Here is an 8,237-nt window from a genome sequence, read left to right as displayed (position 1 = left end):
ATTTCAGGTATTTTCTGGCTGAAATTGAGGGACTTGAGCAAAAATCAGATTCAGAGGTTGAAGAAGGACTGCTGATGCTGTTGGATTCTGACCTCCCTGCACTCAAAGTGGATTTTCTGGAGCTACAGAACTCAAAATGGCGCGCTTCTAATTGCTTTGGAAATTAGACATCCAGGGATTTCCATCAATGTATAATAGTCCATACTTTGGCCGATTTTAGACGACGTAAAAGGGCGTTAAACGCCAGCTCTACGCTGCTCTCTGGAGTTAAACGCCAAAAACAAGTCACAACCTGGCGTTCAACTCCAGAAAGAGCCTCTGCACGTGTAACATTCAAGCTCAGCCCAAGCACACACCAAGTGGGTCCCGGAAGTGGATTTATGCATCAATTACTTACTTCTGTAAACCCTAGTAGCTAGCTTATTATAAATAGGACCTTTCACTATTGTATTAGACATCTTTGAATCATCTTTGGACGCCTGGTTCTTAGATCAGAGGGGCTGGCCATTCGGCCATGCCTGGACCTTTCACTTATGTAATTTTAACGGTAGAGTTTCTACACTCCATAGATTAAGGTGTGGAGCTCTGCTGTCCCTCAAAGATTAATGCAAAGTACTACTGTTTTAAGACTGATTGGATGAAGACAGCAGGAAAGCAGAGGTTCAGAGGAACGAAAGCATCTCTATGCGCTTATCTGAAACTCTCACCAATGATTTACATAAGTATTTATATCCTTCTTTTATTACTTATTTTCGAAAACCCCATTACTATTTTATATCTGCCTGACTGAGATTTACAAGGTGACCATAGCTTGCTTCATACCAACAATCTCCATGGGATCGACCCTTACTCACGTAAGGTATTACTTGGACGACCCAGTGCACTTGCTGGTTAGTTATGCGAAGTTGTGAAGATATGTTTAGACCATGGTTCTGTGCATCCGTTTTTGGTGCCATTGCCAGGGAATCAATTTCGAACAACAATTCACAACCTGAGTAACAATTTCGCATACCAGTCACGCGTGTGTGCGTGGACTGAGGTGAAATGGGCGCGACGCGTACGTGTGTATCACGCGTATGCTTGGGTGGCTTATTCACAGAGCGATGCGTACGCGAGATGCACGTGTACGCGTGGGTAGTTTTGCGCGAAAGGCACAAAACTCGCGCGATGTAGGCGCAACTCTCTGGAATTTGGCTGCGGGTGGAATTTTGTATCCACGCGTACGCGTGGGTGACGCGTGCGCGTGGATGGTCGAAAAAGCTTAGGTCACGCGTACGCGTGGGTTGGCGCTCTGTTTTTTAAAATTTTCCATTTTTTGCACTAAACCAAGCATTCCAAACCTCCAAACAACTTCCAAAACACCATAAAACCTTATTTAACACATTATACTACCAACTAAACTCAACAACCCTAACAAAACATCAAATTAACTACTTTTACCAATATTTACAAAAGAGAAAAAGAAAAGATTTTACCATGGTGGGGTGTCTCTGGTGCACGAAATTGTGATCACACTTTTCACAACTCTGCACAACTAACCAGCAAGTGCACTGGGTCGTCCAAGTAATAAAACCTTACGCGAGTAAGGGTCGATCCCACAGAGATTGCCGACTTGAAGCAAGCTATGGTCATCCTGTAAATCTTAGTCAGGCGGATTCAAATGGTTATGAGGTTTTGATAATTAAAAGATAAATAAAACATAAAATAAAATAAAGATACTTATGTAATTCATTGGTGGGAATTTCAGATAAGCGTTTGGAGATGCTTTGTTGCTTCTGACCCTCTGCTTTCCTATTGTCTTCTTCCAATCATGCGTGCTCCCTTCTATAGCAAGCTGTATGATCCTCTCGGATAAAAAATACCAAGTACGGTTTCTGCATGGCTAATCAACTATCAGATTTCTTGTCTCGGATGAAAAATACCAGGTACAGCTACCGCATGGCTAATCATATGTCGGTTCTCACTAGCGTCAGAATAGGTTCTCTCTATCCTTTTGCACACTGTCACTGCGCCCAACATTCATATGTTTGAAGCTCGTCACAGTCATCCCTTCCTAGATCATACTCGGAATACCACAGACAAGGTTTAGACTTTCCAGATCTCAGGAATGCTACCAATTAGTTCTAGCCAATACCACGAAGATCCTAATCTCACGGACTCAGTCCGTAGATCAGAGACCCAAGAGAATATACTCCGACTGTCGTCCAATAACTACGTTGAACATCATGTAAACCGCTTGTGATTGTCAGGTGGTGCACAAAATTGTGATCATCAATGGCGCCAACAACTTGGTACGCACAATTGTAATCTCAACTCTTTGTCACAACTCCGCACAACTAACCAGCAAGTGTGCATTGGTTCATCCAAGTAATAAACCTTACGTGAGTAAGGGTCGATCCCACGGAAATTGTCGGCTTGAAGCAAGCTATGGTGATCTTATAAAACTCAGTCAGGCAAATTCAAATGGTTATGGAGAATTGATAATTAAAAGATGAATAAAACATAAAATAAGATATAGGTACTTATGTAAAGTATATCAAATACAGTAGTAAAAGGTCCTATTTATAGAGAACAAGTAACTTAGGGTTTACAGAAATGAGTAAATGATGCAGAAATCCACTTCCGGGCCCACTTGGTGTGTTCTTGGGCTGAGAATTGAAGCTTTCACATGTAGAGATTTTTCTTGGAGTTAAACGCCAGCTTTGGTGCCAGTTTGGGCGTTTAACTCCAACTTTTATGCCAGTTCTGGCGTTTTGACGCCAGAATTTTTATGCTAACTTGAAACGCCGGTTTGGGCCATCAAATCTCGAGAAAAGTATGGACTATTATATATTGCTGGAAATCCCAAGATGTCTACTTTCCAACGCAATTGAGAGCGCGCCAATTGGGCTTCTGTAGCTCTAGAAAATCCACTTAGAGTGCAGGGAGGTTAGAATCCAGCAGCATCTGCAGTCCTTTTTCAGCCTCTGAATCAGATTTTTGCTCAGGTCTCTCAATTTCAGCCAGAAAATACCTGAAATCACAGAAAAATACACAAACTCATAGTAAAGTCCAGAAATGTGATTTTTATTTAAAAACTAATAAAAATATAATAAAAGGTAACTAAAATATACTAAAAACTACCTAAAAACAATGCCAAAAAGCGTATAAATTATCCGCTCATCACAACACCAAACTTAAATTATTGCTTGTCCCTAAGCAACTAAACACAAAGTAGGATAAAAAGAAGAGAATATACAATGAATTCAAAAAACATCTATGAAGATCAGTCTTAATTAGATAAGCGGGGCTATTAGCTTTTTGCTTCTGAATAGTTTTGGCATCTCACTTTATCCTTTGAAGTTCAGAATGATTGGCATCTATAGGAACTCAGAATTTAGATAGTGTTATTGATTTTCCTAGTTCAGTATGTTGATTCTTGAACACAGCTACTTTATGAGTCTTGGCCGTGACCCTAAGCATTTTGTTTTCCAGTATTACTACCGGATACATAAATGCCACAGACACATAACTGGGTGAACCTTTTTCAGATTGTGACTCAGCTTTGCTAGAGTCCCCAATTAGAGGTGTCCAGAGCTCTTAAGCACACTCTTTTTGCTTTGGACCACGACTTTAACCGCTCAGTCTCAAGCTTTTCACTTGACACCTTCACGCCACAAGCACATGGTTAGGGACAGCTTGGTTTAGCCGCTTAGGCCAGGATTTTAAAGAACGGGTCCACCTTAGTGATGGCGGCTTGTTCTTCTTCTTGAAGATCTTATGGAGTGCTTGAGCTCCTCAATGTCTCTTCCTTGCCTTTGTTGCTCCTCCCTCATGACTCTTTGGTCTTCTCTAATTTCATGGAGGAGGATAGAATGCTCTTGGTGCTCCACCCTTAGTTGTCCCATATTGGAACTTAATTCTCCTAGGAAGGTGTTGATTTGCTCCCAATAGTTTTATGGAAGAAAATGCATCCCTTGAGGCATCTCAGGAACTTCATGATGAGGAATTTCCTCATGCTCTTGGTGAGGTTCAAGAGTGGGCTCTCTTGTTTTCTCCATCCTTTTCTTAGTGATGGGCTTGTCCTCATCAATGAGGATGTCTTCCTCTATGCCAATTCCAGCCAAATTTCAGAGGTGACAAATGAGATGAGGGAAGGCTAACCTTGCCAAAGTAGAGGACTTGTCCGCCACCTTGTAGAGTTCTAGGGATATAACCTCCTGAACTTCTACTTCCTCTCCAATCATGATGCTATGGATCATGATAGCCCGATCTATAGTAACTTCAGACCGGTTGCTAGTGGGAATGATTGAGCGTTGGATGAACTTCAACCATCCCCTAGCCACGGGCTTGAGGTCATGCCTTCTTAGTTGAACCGGCTTCCCTCTTGAATCTCTCTTCTATTGAGCACCCTCTTCACAAATTTCTATGAGGACTTGGTCTAACCTTTGATCAAATTTGACCCTTCTAGTGTAGGGGCGTGCATCTCTTTGCATCATGGGCAAGTTGAATGCTAATCTTACATTTTCCGGACTGAAATCTAAGTATTTCCTCCGACCATTGTGAGCCAATTCCTTGGGTCTGGGTTCACACGTTGATCATGGTTCTTGGTGATCCATGCATTGGTATAGAACTCTTGAACCATTAAGATCCCGACTTGTTGAATGGGGTTGGTGAGAATTTTCCAACCTCTTCTTCGAATCTCATGTCAGATCTCCGGATATTCACCCTTTTTGAGCTTGAAAGGGACCTCGGGGATCACCTTCTTCTTGGCCACAACTTCATAGAAGTGGTCTTGATGCACCCTTGAGATGAATCTCTCCATCTGTGATGACTCGGAGGTGGAAGCTTTTGCCTTCTCTTTCCTCTTTCTAGAGGTTTCTCCGGCCTTTGGTGTCATAAATGGTTATGGAAAAACAAAAAGCAACAGTTTTACCATACAAAACTTAGAAGGTTTGCTCTTCCTCGAGCAAAAGAAGAAAGAAAAGAGTAGAAGAAGAGGAAATAGAGGAGATGGAGGGGGTTAGTGATTTGGCCAAGGGGTGAGTTGTGTGTATGTTGTGTGAAAATGAAGGTGGTGGGTAGTGGTATTTATAGAGTAAGGGGGAGAGAGGGTGCGGCTATGTAGGGGAGGGTTTTGGGAGGGAAATGGTTTGAATTTTAATGGTGAGGTAGGTGGGATTTAATGATGGATGGATGTGGGTTGGTGAAGAGATTTATGGAGAAGAGGGTAGGATTTGATAGGTGGGGGGGTTTTGGGGAAGAGGTATTGGGGTGATTGGTGAAGGGTATTTGGGGAAGGGTTTTATGGGAAGGTGTGAAGAAGAGAGAGAGAGAGAGAGAGAGAAAGAGATGAGGTAGGTGGGGATCCTGTGGGATCCACAGATCCTGAGGTGTCAAGGATTTCTCATCCCTGCACCATGTTGGCATGTAAACGCCCCCTTGATTGCAAATCCTGGCGTTAAATGCCAGGTTGCTGCCCATTTCTGGCGTTTAACGCCAGCTTTTCTCCCATTTCTAGCGTTTAAATGCCAGCTCTATGCCCATTTCTGGCGTTAAACGCCCAGAATGGTGCTAGACTTGGCGTTTAACGCCCATTCTCCTACCCTTACTGGCGTTTAAATGCCAGTAAGCTTATCCTCTAGGGTGTGCTATTTTTAATATTATTTTACATTCTGTTTTTGCTTTTTCAGTTGTTTTTGTGACTTCACATTATCATCAACCTATAGAAAACATAAAATAACAATGGAAAATAAATAGATATAATTAAATAAAATTGGGTTGCCTCCCAACAAGCGCTTTTTTAATGTCAATAGCTTGACAGTGGGCTCTCATGGAGCCTCACAAATATTCAGAGCATGATGATGGCCTCCCAACACCAAACTTAGAGTTTGAATGTGGGGGCTCTAATTGACTCTGCATTGAGAGAAGCTTTTCATGCTTCCTCTCCATGACTACAGAGGGAGATCCTTGAGCTTTAAACACAAGGGAGTCCTCATTCACTTGAAGGACCAATTCTCCTCTGTCAACATCAATCACAGCTTTTGCTGTGGCTAGGAAGGGTCTGCCAAGGATGATGGATTCATCCATACATTTCTCAGTGTCTAGAATTATGAAATCAGCAGGGATGTAGTGGCCTTAAACCTTTACCAAGAGATCCTTTACAAGTCCATAAGCCTGTTTCCTTGAATTGTCTGCCATCTCTAGTGAGATTTTTGCAGCTTGTACCTCAAGGATCCCTAGCTTCTCAATCACAGAGAGTGGCATGAGGTTTATACTTGACCCTAGGTCACACAGAGCCTTCTCAAAGATCATGGTGCCTATGGTAAAAGGTATTGAGAACTTTCCAGGATCCTGTCTCTTCTGAGGTAATCTCTGCCTAGTCAAGTCATCCAGTTCTTTGATGAGTAAGGGGGGTTCATCCTCCCAAGTCTCATTACCAAATAACTTGGCATTAAGCTTCATGATTGCTCCAAGGTACTTGGTAACTTTCTCTTTAGTAACATCTTCATCCTCTTCAGAGGAAGAATACTCATCAAATCTCATGAATGGCAGAAGTAAATTCAATGGAATCTCTATGGTCTCTGCATGAGCCTCAGATTCCCATGGTTCCTCATTAGGGAACTCCTTGGAGGCCAGTGGTCGTCCATTGAGGTCTTCCTTAGTGGAAATCACTGCCTTTTCTTCTTCTCCAGGTTTGACCATGTTGGTTAAAGTTATGGCCTTGCACTCTCTTTTTGATTCTCTTCTGTATTGCTTGGGAGAGTACTAGGAGGGAGTTCAGTAACTTTCTTACTCAGCTGACCCACTTATGCCTCCAAATTTCTAATGGAGGACCTTGTTTCAGTCATGAAACTTTGAGTGGTTTTAATTAGATCAGAGACTATGGTTGCTAAGTCAGAGTGGCTCTGCTTAGAATTCTCTATTTGTTGCTAAGAAGATGATGGAAAAGGCTTGCTATTGCTAAACCTATTTCTTCCACCATTACTGTTTTTGAAGCCTTGTTGAGGCCTCTGTTGGTCCTTCCATGAGAGATTTAGGTGATTTCTCCATGAAGGATTATAGGTGTTTCCATAGGATTCTCCCATGTAATTCACCTCTTCCATTGCTGGGTTCTCAGGATCATAAGCTTCTTCTTCAGATGAAGCTTTTTTGGTACTGCCTGTTGCTACTTGCATGCCAGACAGACTCTGAGAGATCATATTGACTTGCTGAGTCAATATTTTGTTCTGAGCCAATATGGCATTTAGAGTATCAATCTCAAGAACTCCTTTCTTCTAATTTGTCCCATTATTCACAGGATTCCTTTCAGAAGTGTACATGAATTGGTTATTTGCAACAATTTCAATGAGTTCCTGAGCTTCTGAAGGGGTCTTCTTCAGATGAAGAAATCCTCCAGTAGAGCTGTCCAATGACATCTTGGACAGTTCAGACAGACCATCATAGAAGATACCTATGATGCTCCATTCTGAAAGCATGTCAGAAGGACACCTTCTGATCAATTGCTTGTATCTTTCCCAAGCTTCATAGAGGGATTCACCTTCGTTCTGTCTGAAGGTCTGGACTTCCACTCTAATCTTACTCAATTTTTGAGGTGGAAAGAATTTGGCCAGAAAGGCATTGACCAGCTTTTTCGAAGAGTTCAGGCTTTCCTTAGGTTGTGAATCCAACCATATTCTAGCTCTGTCTCTTACAACAAAGGGAAAAAGCATAAGCCTGTAGACCTCGGGATCAACCCTATTGGTCTTGACAGTGTCACAGATTTGTAAGAATTCAGCTAAGAACTGATGAGGATCTTCCAATGGAAGTCCGTGAAACTTGCAATTCTGTTGCATTAGAGAAACTAATTGAGGCTTAAGCTCAAAGTTGTTTGCTCTAATGGCAGGGATTGATATGTGATGACAAGTCATCATATGCTACTTTTTCAAGCAATTTTTCACTTGTTTTAATAGGTTTTATACACTTTCTTGAGTTACAAGTAAGCTATTTGGGTAGAAATTCATGTATATTTGGATTCAATCAACCATAAGTAAATTGATGCATTTTCATAAGGTTTTGTGCTATAATTGCTTATATGTCAAGGATGAGAAGAAGTCTCATGATTTTAGTATAGCTTTGATGCATTTGTTGATTGATGACAGGTAACCAAAAGGCTTGGAGGAAGGTTGAAGAAAAGGGATGGCAGCAATTGAAATGAAGGCAGCAAAACCACCCTGGGAAGAGCTCACGTTTGTGCCAACGTTTGCCTCAAACTTGAG

This window comes from Arachis ipaensis, chromosome B02 (genome assembly GCF_000816755.2).
Source record: "Arachis ipaensis cultivar K30076 chromosome B02, Araip1.1, whole genome shotgun sequence".
In the NCBI taxonomy this organism is placed as follows: domain Eukaryota; kingdom Viridiplantae; phylum Streptophyta; class Magnoliopsida; order Fabales; family Fabaceae; genus Arachis; species Arachis ipaensis.
Note: the sequence above shows the minus strand (reverse complement) of the source record.